Raw genomic sequence first — 14,823 nt, 5'->3', positions numbered from 1 at the left:
TCTGAACACAACCACAGTGTGCAAAGTGCAATTTTAGGTGCAATTCGTCATGCCCCCCCCCATAATGTAGCGCTTTTCTCCAACAATCCCTAGTCCAACATTTTCTTAATCCTTCTAATTTTACAACTAGCCATAACACTCTGCGCATTGGTCCATTGTAGGTTATTGAATCAAGGATTTGTTTTAATATTATAATATTAAAATATTTAATATTATCTATCTATCTATATATATATATATATATATTTATATATATATATATTTTATTTTTTTTAAATATTTTATCATAACCCTTGCTAATAAATATTTTGTCTTGCCATCCGCTGGATTTTCAATGAAACACAAGGATAAACAAGGATCTCTAACACTTGGCAGTGTATTTAAAGTGATACTGACGCTAAAAAAATTATTATTCAAAATATTAATGTACATTAAGTTACCTATAGCTCGTGTTGATAGTTTTTCACTGATAGGGCTGCTTTTGTAAGTAATTGTTATATGAATTCACAATTTGCGAATATTTTCTGCGCCACCAGTTGTGGCGTAGCTCAGACGCAGAGTATTCTCAATTTGCATTTTTCACCATATTTAAAAAGCTCTTATGGACATTCGCAGTGTGAAAAAAGATGTGCAATTAATGTTGGGCGAATTTATTCACCAGTTGCGAATTCGTGGCTAATTTGCCGTTTTGCCACCAGCGAATAAATCTGCCAAGAAAAAAAATTTGAATCAGTGGTGGTTTCAACGCTGGCGACCAATTTTTTTCGACAGCGGTGAAAATAAACGGACGCCCAATGTCGCAAAATCGCAGTTTCAGGAATTTTTCACAAGTTTTGCAAATTTCGCGGGAAATATGCGAAATTCGTGGCGAATCGAAAAGGGACAAATTCGCCCATCACTATTTGCAATTCTATTTGCACATTAAGTACACCACTCTTATCCAGCTTTATAAACAAAATAATTCTGCCCTGCACAAAGTTTATAAATGAGCCCCACTATCTCTTCAACCATAGTACTCTAACTGCCTGTTTTGCCAGCTCTTAATTGCTACATTTATACTTTCTAAATTTTCCCTCTCTCCCTGCTCATCTCCTTCTTTCTTTCCTTGTTGCCTTTCTTTCTTGTCACCTACACCCCCATATTTCTATTTCAATGGCACCTTTATACATCAAAGTACAGTATCCCTCCCTCTCCCTTGTGATCCCTGTTTTTCCTGCCATGAAGAATATGTAGGCTTTTCACCAAGTCACGCAATAATCAAGTGGCATTTATCAGAAATGCTAGCATTAGAGCTATCCCAAGTTCACCTTATGTGAAGACCTGCACTTATCTCCCTGTACGAGGCCAGGAACAATATATAGGTTGGACAGTGTCACCCTCCCACTCCTGCCCCTGCTGAATCTCTCTGAAATGCTTTTACATTTTAATGTTGCTTCAGCGGGTCTTTTAGCATAATTAAGGGCAACATGCAGTTACATTCATACAAAGAATAGACACAAGTAGAGTGCTGAATATTTAAAGTCACATTTTATCACACAGAATCGATGTGAAATGACTGTGTAGAGCCATAATTTCCAGGAAGAGGTCCTTTTTGCATCTCCATAGGAAACAACATTCAATAAATGTTAATAATTGTGGGTTTGTCGGATGTGTAACAGGTACAAGAGGTATTGTAACAATATGGACTGCGGACTCTTTTTCCCAGACTAAAGTTCACTACAGTCGATACTCTCAGCTTGATCTGCATGTACTGAATTTTTTCAAAGTACAATATATGATATAAATTAAAATGCAATAATAAAAAAAAAAAATATATATATATATATATATATATATATATATATATATATATATATATACTTGCAGGTGAGTATCCGCACTCCAAGGCTAGTAACTTCTTTGAAGGGAGGGGTGCACAGTAATTTCATATACACCAACTAATTCACAGACTAGCACTCCCTATTTTAAAAGTTCAAATATTTATTATTGCATCATATCTGTGCCCGACGTTTCGGTCCCTATTGGGACCTTTCCTTGAAAAAGGTCCCAATTGGGACCGAAACGTCGGGCACAGATATGATGCAATAATACATATTTGAACTTTTAAAATAGGGAGTGCTGGTCTGTGAATAAGTTGGTATATATATATATATATATATATATATATATATATATATATATATATATATATATATATATATATATATATATATATACATACAATACCATTCCATCGGCACTTTCCATTTCAAAAGTTACAGTCGGGTGCTCCCCACTGTAATACAATCCAATCCACGAAAGCACTCACAGCTCTTTTCCATTAGTTGAAAAAAGATTTTTTATTCCAAACTCACATCTACGCGTTTCGATCCCAATCAGTTCTGTGCACTAGTGATTACCTCATCATCTATTCACATCCATATTAACCCCTATATAGTATATGGTTTTAATGCGAGCTGGGCTCATGTCTATGGGTCGGGAGAATGTTATGAACACTAAATTATGATGAGAAATAATCCTGTGTTGATGTGTCAATAACATAACTGAGAAATAGTATTATTATATGGTTACTTTATATACATTATTACATACAGTGTCCAATAGATGAGAATTGAAGATTGAAACTTGTCTCCTGTATGTGGGTAGATTTGAGCCCCGCTGGTATGAAGTGTTTTATGGAGTAATGGATAATGTTTTATTCTGTGTGTATTGATAGTACTTTGATTGATAGGGGTTAATATGGATGTGAATAGATGATGAGGTAATCACTAGTGCTGATTGGGTTGATGTGGTTTAATAGTCGTGTCTCACTTGTATACACTATCCTGATGATGATCTTGTGTCGATCGAAACGCATAGATGTGAGTGTAGAATAAAAATTATTTTTTCAGCTAATAGCTGTGAGTGCTTTCGTGGATTGGATTATATATATATATATATATATATATATATATATATATATATATATATATATATATATATATATATATATATATATATATAGTCAAACACAAGAGTCCTCTGCACTCAACCCATTATCAATATATTTAAGACAGCGACATTTTGTGCATACTGCTACTAAAAAATGCCTTACCCTTTAAACAAAACAGGGATTGTTTGTCCATATATTGCAATATATTTAAGCTGGCCAACTACGTCAAAGTCATCCCATATCTGGCCAGTCCTATGCTCAATTTTATCTGATTCATTAAGAATTCAATTGCTTAATTATACATTTTACAAAGGGACTAAGTTTTACCTGCAACTTACTTGCTGCTTTCAAAGTAAACCTCCATACTTGGCTGCCCTTTTATTAGACACCAGTGGGATCACCTGACTATAGCTGGGAAGGGTAAATCGGCACTCACCATTCATAAGGTTATTAGCCGGGTGCTAACCAAATTTGTCAATAATAGTCCAGTGAAAGCACTCACGGCATTAGCTCCATGTGAGCCGAAACACGCTGCCGCACCATGCACAAATAAAAATATTTTGATATATGCTTGATGGCTAATGTTGTGAGTGCTTTCACTGGACTTTATATATATATATAAATATATATATATATATATATATATATATATATATATATATATATATATATATATATATATATATATATATATATATATATAGTATAACATATCATTATAACAAAATATATTAGAATTCCCTACACTTCAACAAATTCAGTTGTATAAAAATAGCTCATAGATAGGAAGCATTTATAAATGTAGTTTGGAAATGGTTTGGAACAGTGATATGGATCATTAGCTTTTTTTCTTCCACTTAAATGCGCTGCCATAGTTGAAGAAGAACCATTAGTTGACGTGGATGCTGGACAATACCAGCTGGGCACTCCAGGCAACCCAGCTGGCCATCGCTGCTCACCCCGCAGTCGTGCGCACAGGAGGACGTACGTGCGTCTCCTTTACCAGTGAGGGACTAGGGGTAGGCTGCTTATGAGGTATGTGCCTGGCGCCCCTAAGCTTTGCACCCTAAGCACGTGCCTCTTCTGCCCACCCCTAGTTCTGGCCCTGTTGCTGTAAGTAAATATGTGCAATACAATGGACACAACAATGCGAAAAGACTGCAGACAAAAGTGTCAGATGAGCTAGCTTTTATTTTTAACCAGTGAATTAAGTGTATATAAATCACAGAGTGAACAAAAGAAATTTTATAAATAAATCCTTTTTTGCTCAAGAACACATTCGTGAACAGTACCAAATGGATTATTATTGTGACTGTTTCATTTTAATATCTATACTTCCTATTTCTGCCTTATGTTCCTGTAATATATTTACATTCCTGACTGTAGGACTTAATTATAATTGGGCACTAAGCTACGCATTAGTACCTAGTTACCTATGTGACTAGGGTTGCCACCTGGCCGGTATTTTAGAATATAGGAGGGCGATATTTTTTTCTCGAAAAGGTGGCAACCCTACATGTGGCCCATGTGGAATGGAGATTGTGCCCCTGTCTCTTTGTGCCTTGCTGTAATACATTTGTTTGCCCTTTCATTGAATGTCAGTAAGGAGTACCAGGAGAGGCAAAGCACTTGGCCCTGGTCAGAGCAGATGTTAAAGGAGAAGAAAAGGCTAAAATGATATAAGCTTTATCAGAAAGGTCTATATAAATACACCAGTAAATCCTCAAAGTAATGCTGCTCCTCTGTCAAAAGAAACACAGCTTTTCTTTTCTTCCTTCTATTGTGTACACATGGGCTTCTGTATCAGACTTCCTGTTTTCATCTTAAACTTCCAGGGCTAGGGCTTGAGCATGCTCTGTTTTCTCCTCTCCCCCTTCCTGCTGTAATCTGAGCGGGGAGAGACTCAGGCAGGAAGTGATGTCACACCAAGCTGCTTCGGTAGCTTTCCTTCTCCTTTAAGTACAGGCTATCCTGAATTTTCAATCCAGTGCCTTTGTGTGCTCAAGCACTTGCACCACGCCCATAGTAAATGATCTATTATATATTTTGTTCTTTCTCAGTAAAGAAACCCTAAGTATTAGTATAATGTTCTGCACCCCACTAGTTTGGAACCTATGCGACTGCCCCTGGCTGTACAGGTATGGGATCTATTATCCAGAATGCTCAGGACCTGGGGCGTTCCAAATAACGGATCTTTTTGTAATTTGGATATTCATACATTAAATCTATTAGAAAATCATGACAACATTAAAAAAACCCAATGGGCTGGTTCTGCTTTCAATAAGGATTTATGATAGTTTGGATCAAGTACAATGTACTGTTTTGTTATTATAGAGAAAAAGGAAATATTTTTTAAAAATTTGGATTATTTGGATAAAATGGTGTCTATGGGAGATGGCCATTCAGTAATTTTCTGGGTACCGGGTTCTGGGAAACCTGTACAAGATCTGAATGTAGCAAACACCGCACCTTATATTTCTGACATATAAAGGGTAAGTCATCCCCAGTCTACTAATAGTTAATGCTATCACTATCCTATGATTACTTTTTTTATAAAGTGCATAGAACTGTCACATGACCTTTACAATAGGGAGGGGGGTACATGTATGTTAATGCAGACTGGTCCAAAAGCCTCACTGCCATGAGATCACTTACAAGCAGTATTTTATCTCAGGTTTTTTTTTCTGAACAAGGTAATGCTGCGATAATTTGTTGCTGATAAGAACAATAGAACAGTTCTTTAGCTTTGACAAATTATAAAGCAGTTTGCTTTTCAGGACCATTTTACAGCTTTCCCAAGGGACCCTGGCGCTTTTTTTATGTCTCCACTGCCGGATGACACCTCCAGCAAAGGGTGCTGAGTTATTGCCAGGTTAAAAGCGTATGATGGTGTCAGTATCGGAAGATGTGTTATTGTGTTATGAAAGTCCTTCTGCCTCGACATATTAGCCCTGCGATCAATCACGGATGACAGGGTCTCTTTAGCCTGTCACACTCGCTATGTCTTGAAATCTTCAGACGGCCACTAACTGGCAAATTGCTAATTTAATTCCTGCCTAACGTGGTTAGGAGATGCATTAGTTCCAAATGGGGCCAGAGGTCCTCACTGTCTCTGCTTTACAGCATCTCCCGGTGGTGGGGGTGCAGTGTTTTGAGCAAAAGGTCCTTTTTTGGTTTTGTGACCATTTTCACTGCTCCGTATGTCCTCGCTCTCCCTTATACAGCATGTCAGTATGCTTGGCTGAACTCATTTTGTACTTCAGAGCATTACTACCTATATTTTATTCATAAACCTTAGATTCCACAGCATTTTATGTTCATAAAAAGAAAAAAAAAAAACCTCTCTCCCTTTTGACTAAGGCATCCCATGAAAACATACACCTCAATTTAGGCCACTTTATCCTCTAGAAATCATTCCTCTTTAACCAATAAGGAGCAGGCTAGAGAAAGAAGTTGACAAAAATAACATATTCTAAGCGCAAAATATAGTTCTATCAGTGTATCATATCATATATACATATCAATATATACATATCAATGTATCATGTCATAATAGTGCTATCAATGTATCAAATACAAATATGCAAACATTTTAAAGGTGCAATATACCTTATTGTATTCATTACTTTGCCTTTGTATTTATCCAATTTGGGTGACTCTAACACAACTTTCCCCAAGATTTTGTAAATCAGATTTTACGTTCATTCTTATATTGGTCTCTGTATATAGTAGGCTGACTGGCTAAGACTTTTTTATTTACATCAGTGGGTTTAAGTTAAGATAGGGCCACATGGGCAACTAGGGTACTGGTTCATAGCTGCAATCCATTGGTTAGTGCTCAGTGAAGGCTAGCAGCAGTGTTGAACACTGACACTATGCAAATAGGTTCGGATTTGTGGCAAGGCGACAAAGGCCCAGGAAGCAGAATTATATGGGTGGCATCTAAATGTGAGCACTGAAGACTGGCATTTGAAAATCTCCTGTGTGTCTCCAGTGCAGTTGTAAGCGAGCATGTGCCCACGTGCAGGAAGTGGAAGGATAGGGGAGGAGACGGGGTGGTGAAGGAGATGGGGAAGGGGAATGAGTTTGGTAAGGGGAGAGAAAGGGGAGGGGAGAGGAAGGGGAGGAGGGGAAGGAGTCTGGTAAGGGGAAGGAGATGAGGAAAGGGAGGGGAATTAGATGGGGAAGGGGAGAGAAAGGGGAGGGGAGAGGAAGGGGAGGAGAAGGAGATGGTGGGGAAGAGAAGCAGATGGGGAGGGGGCAGTGGAGCTGGCCTAGGTGCTCCTGCATTTATATCCACCCCTGTATGCAAATAGTTATTCCCCCTTGCAGTTTTTTCCCCATTTAGCAGCAATAATCTGACTGAAAAAATTCTTGACAGTCATAAAATTATCAACTTGACATTTATCAAAGCTGAATGTCCTGATGCTCTGGCTCCTTTGAGCATTGGGGTGTTAATGCTCAGTGCAGAATTGTAGTAGCTCTCCTCAATAATACCCATCTTAATCATATTGCATACAAAACAATTTTCTATGCTCTGAATAGCCATGAGTGAATCTGTCCTTTTTAGCTGTGACTTTTTAAATAAAAAAAATATATATTGGAGTCAAGGGGCACCACATTTTTTTAGGTGAAGTTTTGTTCCGACGCCGCTGAAAAATTAATGAATGTCAAACAAGGAATTTTACCACAATTCCATATCTGGCGAAAAATTTTGCTCATCGCGGGCTGTGAACTAACCATCCCAATAAAAAAATTGGGTAAATCTGAAATCTGATCAGTAACTTCTTATTGAGTGGTTACCATCCTTGCTGCTTGTAAAAGGAACAGATCATTGACAAATTGAGCTCTTATTTTTACGGTGCAGCAGGCTACGCTATTATTAAAATATCCCGTTTTTCTTTTTTCTAGTATATAGTTTTTGGGGGGAGAGCCACCTGCTCCAAAGTCTGCAAAATGTCTGCATTTTCTTTTCAGCAGTGAATAGGATAAATGCTTTCCTTTAGCTGCTGGAAAGACAAACAACCATTTTGCAATTTTCCTGCAGCCTTTATACAGTTGAATACTGATCTTTCCAATATACCTTAAGTACTCCTCTCTAAATGTGTAGTTCTGAATGCTGAACGTTATATTGATGGAGAGTGAGACACTAAAGATCAATATTGGGTTTTATAAAGGCTGCAGGAAAATTGTAAAAAGGTTTGCTTGCCAGTTCTGCAGCTGAATAAGGGTATTTAACTCCTTTTTCAATGAGCAGACATGGATAACAAAAATGTCGGCGGTCTTTGGTCAGTCTGGGGTACCGTTATGAGCATTGATTAGAGCAGAGGTCAGTTTCTAAAATTTACCACTCAGACAACTAACAAAAGCAGGGAAAGAAGGAGTATATATATTGTGCCCATGTGTTTAAAGGAGAACTAACCCCTAAAAATAAATATGGCTAAAAATGCCATGTTTTATATACTGAGCTTATTGAACCAGGCTAAAGTTTCAGCTTCTCAATAGCAGCAATGGTCCAGGACGTCAAACCTGTCACAGGGGGTCACCATCTTGGAAAGTGTCTGAAAGTGACACTCACATGCTCAGTGGGCTCTGTGCAGCTGTTGAGAAGCTAAGCTTAGGGGTCATCACAAATTATCAAGCAGAAAATGAGGTTGTCCTGTAATATAAACTGATGCTACAAGGCTGATTAATAAATTCTGGTGCTAGTTGCACTAGTTTATGTGCTAAGCCAATTGGAGAGACCTGCATTAATAAAATTGCAAGGGCTTGCCCTGCTAACTGAATTCCTGTGTGTCGGTGATTCGTCTACGTACCTAGTTTATGTGCTGCCATATAGTAATTGTTTGTATTAATTACTAATCAGCCTTATTTGTGACATTTATATTCTATAACTACTGTGTATTTTGAGTCCCTATGCTCAGAAAGTGACAGCAGCACAGAGCATGTGCAGTGAATCAGCAGAAAAGAAGAAGGGGAGCTACTGGGGCATCTTTGGAGACACAGATCTTTACTGTTAAAGGGCTGCGGTTGCCTTGGGCTGGTACAGAAACCCAAAACATAATGTTTAACATTTCTAGCGTACTTCTTTAGTTAAGCTTTACTTCTCCTTTAAATGTTTTATGAGCAATGCGGAGTGTAGAAAAACTCACTGTACTTTTAGTGCTACCCAAGTGAAAAGCATACAGAGCAGATCTCCTAACCCAACGAGAGTTCACCACAATATCTTGCAGTGGATTTTCAAATTACGATGATCCAAGGTAAGAGAGTCTTGGATAAGAAGGATGAGTATTACTCTGAATGAGTGAGTCTTGACATCTGCCTGTGTGAATAGAATACGAAGAGGTGCTGTGCTGGTAGTCAAAAGACAGCAGCTTTTCCATCCACACGTAGATGAAAGAAAAACCCGAAAGTAATGGAAAGGGGAAAAGAGGAGACTGACATGAGACATATTGATTGGTAATAGTCAGACGGTAACAAAGTATTCCCTAATTAGTTGTTAAATGCCATCCCAGAATAAGGGAGTTCACTGTCAGTGCTGCAGTGATCTGTAATTCTGATTGATCTGATTTTTAAGATCATGTCTTCCCAGGAGATTGGAATAAAAGGGAAAGTCGGAGACAGTTCTGGAGGCTTTGTCTTCTTGAAGAGCAAGTTAACCCTTTTTCTACCATGACACCACTCTCAAAGTATATTAAGCACAAGTATGGTGCCAACTCTTGAACACTGTGCATTTTCGTCAGAAAGGATCTTTATTATAAAATGAATTGTGTGAACACATTTTGTTCTTTGGGTTATAATTATTGGAAGTCTGAAACTTCAAGAAATGAAATCCTCCAGGTTAGAAGTATAGGTATGTAACACAATGGCAGTTCACTTACACATCCTGAAGACACAAGGCAGAAGGGAATGCAACTGTAACAATCAAGAAAGATCTACAGGTGCCAGGGATGTGAGTACAGTGGAAGAAGACCTCATAGAGTTTAGAGGGCTCAGTGAAGCCCTAATTAATACGCAATTTAATATGGGTATGTTCTACATCATAGTATAGAATAGTCAACGTACCAATATTTTGAGGTCTTGAATTGAATTTGCTGACGGGACCAATAACATCTAGTTACGCCACTGCTCAAAACTGTATGTTCACTGCTCCACAACATAACCGTAAACTTAAAAGCTACACTCAACAACACAATTGGCATCTCGGGGCTACAGAATTTGTCTGTAGTTTCACACCTAACTGTTAGATCCCTTAAAGCACCAACAACATTTCTAGATGGAACCCGACGCTGTCCATATCTGTAGCCCTCTCAGAGCACCCCTTACAACGTTGCCATCGCAACTAATGACAAGTTCGCTTTACTCCTGGGGCATATTTCACCCCTGCCTCTTCACATACAGTATGTCACCTGACCACTACATAGCAAGTAAAAAATTAGAGCTTAAAGGGACAGATAACCCCTTGTTCAACATGAGTGCCATGCACAGGACTTGTGCCAAACTGAAATTTTGCCTTTAGTTTCATTCAAGAAAAATAAATGTTTTTTATTTATTGAGCCAAACAGGGAAACAAAAGCTACTCCATATTCAGTCTGTATGAGGTAGCTAATTTGATTACCAATATACAACCCATTTATTGCTCTCTATTTAATTAGCAGAAGCCCATCATGCTGGATGATTATCTGTGCACAGGGAATTGAATTATCTAAATATGCTTCCTGGCTTTTAAATCTTTGTAGTAGGATTCTAGCTCATACACACACACTTGGGGTACTCATCTACTGAGAGCATGCCCTTCCACTAACAATATATAGGATCATGTAAGATAATAGTACTTTGTAGAACTTCATTTATTTTTCTATATAATACTATAATATTTAACTTAAACTACTCTATCTCATCATAAACTACTATCTCAAATATTTATTGGGGCCCAGTAAATAAATTTAGCCAGTCATGGCCTAGGCAAAATTTCTGAGAACAATATTGATAAGAATGTAGAGTGAGTTTAATCAGTGTCAGACTGGACCAGTGGGCCCAAAAAATAGTGGATGCTGCCAACTAACCTCGCCCAGGCCGTGATCGCGGTATGCGACAAGGTACGTGCTTGGTTAAAGGGGGATGGAGGGGGCCACAGTGCCCAATGGACCTCAAGGCTGTGGCATGTGGCCCTGGGGTTCATGGGGGCCCTAAGGCAGCAGCCCGGATTGCCCTTCCAGAACCTAAGTCTTACTAACTATTTTTATTGCGAACAGTCCACACACTGGAATTCTGTGCGAGTCTGTGACTGATATTTTGGTATCGGTTTACAATTTATAAGAAATATTTTATTGCAAGTGTTACTATATAAGTGGAATAATATATCATGCATTTCCCCAGACATACTATTCTGTAATGTCAGTTCCTCTAAACTAGGACTGTACTGTACCATAATAATTTTATAGTAACAGCCTTAATAAATATATGGTATGACTGGCTGCATTGCTAAAAAATATTTTAAGCATAGGTGATACCTTTGGGCTTGGATATGCTTAACTGAGTATTTACTGGATGGCTGGATTTGTCGGTAATTCTACGCTGGTGGTGATCTTCTTTAGACTGAATACACAAAGAGTTAATATCCTTTAAAAACAGGTAGAGCTTTTGCAGAAAGCATTTAATGGGCTTCATAATTTTGAAAGACGAACATCAATAAATGACCACCGTATGCAACGTTCTAAACATTTTCAGCTATCTAGACATTCACATGTATTTTTGTCCTAGAACATATTTACTGGCTGCATGAGAAGATGTTTTATTACACACACAAACAATCTACATAAACCTCAATTTGTTTCCTTTAATGGGGGGTATAGGAATTCACACAAGGTTTCACCCATTTCTTTCTGGAATGAAGGGATTACCTGTGTAAATGATCCCTGAGCCCCAGATCTTGACTTCAAAGTGGATGCTATACCCCCGGTCACTTTGAAAATCCCACACATCACAGGCAGACGAGCATCTTACACACAGGAGCACTGCATCTGCAAGAAGCCGTGGAGCCCTGCATACTAGCTGTGGATTAGGAGGGATTTATATAAAGATAAAGAGGATGTAATGAGAGGAAATGTCTCTCTCTCTCTCTTTCTAACTCTTAACCCTTCTTGTCTCTAAGTCTTGTTCATTGGATAACTAAGTCACTGCACCTGATCATTACCAATGAAAATTCCAGAGGCAGACCCTGGTTAAGTATCAGGCTGCAGAATGTACAAACCTTAAAATGAAGTTCAATATAATTTAGAGTTTTTGAAAACCAAGTTAGCATGTAAGCTCCAAAATAGCTTGAAGATCTCAGAAAGTAGTTGGTCTTTCTCAAGATCAGTATCAGTGGTGTACACAAGCAAAATGCCATCAGTAGTCTTGTTATAACTTTGTTGAAACAAGACCTGGAAGGGGTAGCAAGCAGCATGGGATGCTACATCAAGGCAGGGACAGATCACAAAACTGAACTACAAAAAAAACCTAGAGACTGGGTCATACTCTAGGAATAAACAGGAGGTCTTCTGTTCCACTGTTTGCAGATGATAAAAGTTAATCCCTAACACTTCTCAATGGCAGAAGACCTACCGTATTTTATTCCTAAATAACCTTCTCCAAACACAATCATGGCTGAAACATAGATTAACCTGCATTTTGATAGGAGTTGGCTAATTGATTAAAAGCAGAAATGGTGGCACCAGTTCTTGGGACCCATTGCAACTAATCAGTAGGTTTAATTTACTGGTGAGTTGAAAGCAAACATCTTATTGGTTGCTGTGTTTTACTGCACCAGGTGGAATCTGTGAGACTTTTATTACATTATCCACAAAGAAATTAAGGCAACTTGTGTTTGCCAAGCAATATTAATTTTAGTTACACTATGGGTCAGATTCAATTCAGTGAGAAAAAGTTATCTTATGGTATATCACATTTTTCTGAATTGAACTGCATCTCAAATCGAATCTCGTCCATGATTTTTCACGTAATAAACCTTTCTCACTGAATTGAATCTGACCCTATATATATATATATATATATATATATATATATATATATATATATATATATATATATATATATATTATTTGTTCCTTTCAGTCTTGGAATTCACAATCACAGAAGGCAAACGTTGCATTATCCCAAAATGTTGTTTATGCATTAGAATGGGGGTTGATGCACATGCAAAGACTACTCAATTATAGACCGTGGAAATAGAGGCAGTTGTAAGAAGTACAGTGTCTTTAGGAAGTGCAGAGTGGAAAGTGAAAGTAATTGCCTGCTCTGCCTCTATGAGTCATAAAGGTGGTACAGGCAAAATATGAGTGACGGCTGGGGTTGCCATGGGCAGGGAGCGTGCCGGTGACATGTGGGGGTGGGCCGGTGACATGTGTGTACGGGCCAGTGACATCAAGGGCATGTGATGTCGGGGGCAGGGACGTCTGGGGAGGACTGATGATGTGGGGATCAGCGATTGACTGATCACCATGTCATTCACTTCAATGTCCTGTCTGGATTTTTACCCAGGCTGTCCTTCCAAAAACCAAGCTGTCCGGGTGAAATCCGGACAGGTGGCAACCCTAGTGATAGCTGACATTTTAAAATTACTTTATATGAGGTAGGGTAGGGACTTTTATTATACAGCTTTTTTTCTGGATGACAGGTCCCCTTTAAATAGCACTTTTTGACCTATGGTACTCTTTACTGAATTTACAGCAACCAAGGCAGATATCAGTGATGAACCTAACCAGGCCACCAAGTTATTTGTCAATATCTTCAGTTGCCACAGTAATTAGAACTAGGGTCTGTTGCATGAGATCTAGGCTGGTCTCTTAGTTCTAATTGCTGTGGCAACTGAAGAGATAGACAAATATTCATTAATCTTAAATGTGGCACACTGGTTAGCACGTATGCCTTGTAGTGCTGGAGTACTGGGTTTGATTGCAGACAGGAACTACCTGCAAGGAGTTTTCCCATGTCTGCAATGTACCACTCAGTGGGTAACATCATGAAAACTGCTATACTTCCATACCAAGAATTCTAACTGTACTCTGTGCAACGCAAAGTTATTCTTCTAAGAATGTATCTACTACTGGCCACATTTCAGTAGGAAATCTCCTCAGACACGAGAAATACACAATTATGCATGCAGGATGATATTTGATAGATTTGAATTGATTGGATCTAAATTGTTCAGTAAGATGGATAAACAATAAAATGATGAAACATCAAAAGACTCCTAGATAAATGCAGCCTGTAGTCTCCATAACTACAATGACTGCCAGCAACTAAGTACCTCTTAGGGAATATGTATCCTGCTTTGGCAACCAGAATTAAAACTGAGATATTTATTTATATATCTGGTAATGCCGTGAGTTGAATTTGAATGGGTTCTAAGGGCAATGTGATGCATTATTAATGGAGCTAAAGGGTTTACTACTTCAAAGGTTCCAGGGTGTGCCCATTTAAAATGTCCTAAGTGAATATACAAACATACCCCAAAAGCAGCTGGGCACCGGGAATGAAGGGATGAAGGCCATAAACATAACTGTAAAGTATACTGTGACTCAGGTTATTATCCATTTACCATTGTCCAGCCATCTTTCTTTTATGGTCCCCTAAAGGTCTGTTTAAATACACGTCATATATTTTATGTGGACAAGAAGCAGCATACAGCCGTTTGGCACAGTTAGAACACAGGCAGGCTCTAAGACCTTTTATCAGTTTAGGCCAAGGAAAAACCTTAACTTGTTCATGCCATCTTGTTTATTGTCTGGTAGTTTACAAGAAAGATAAATTATCTATCCCATTTATATCAAAGCTTTACAATTGGTCTGACAGACAGTTCAATTGATATTATAAATATAAATAAATAT

Source organism: Xenopus laevis, chromosome 3L, assembly GCF_017654675.1.
Source record: "Xenopus laevis strain J_2021 chromosome 3L, Xenopus_laevis_v10.1, whole genome shotgun sequence".
NCBI classification, from domain to species: Eukaryota; Metazoa; Chordata; class Amphibia; order Anura; family Pipidae; genus Xenopus; species Xenopus laevis.
Note: the sequence above shows the minus strand (reverse complement) of the source record.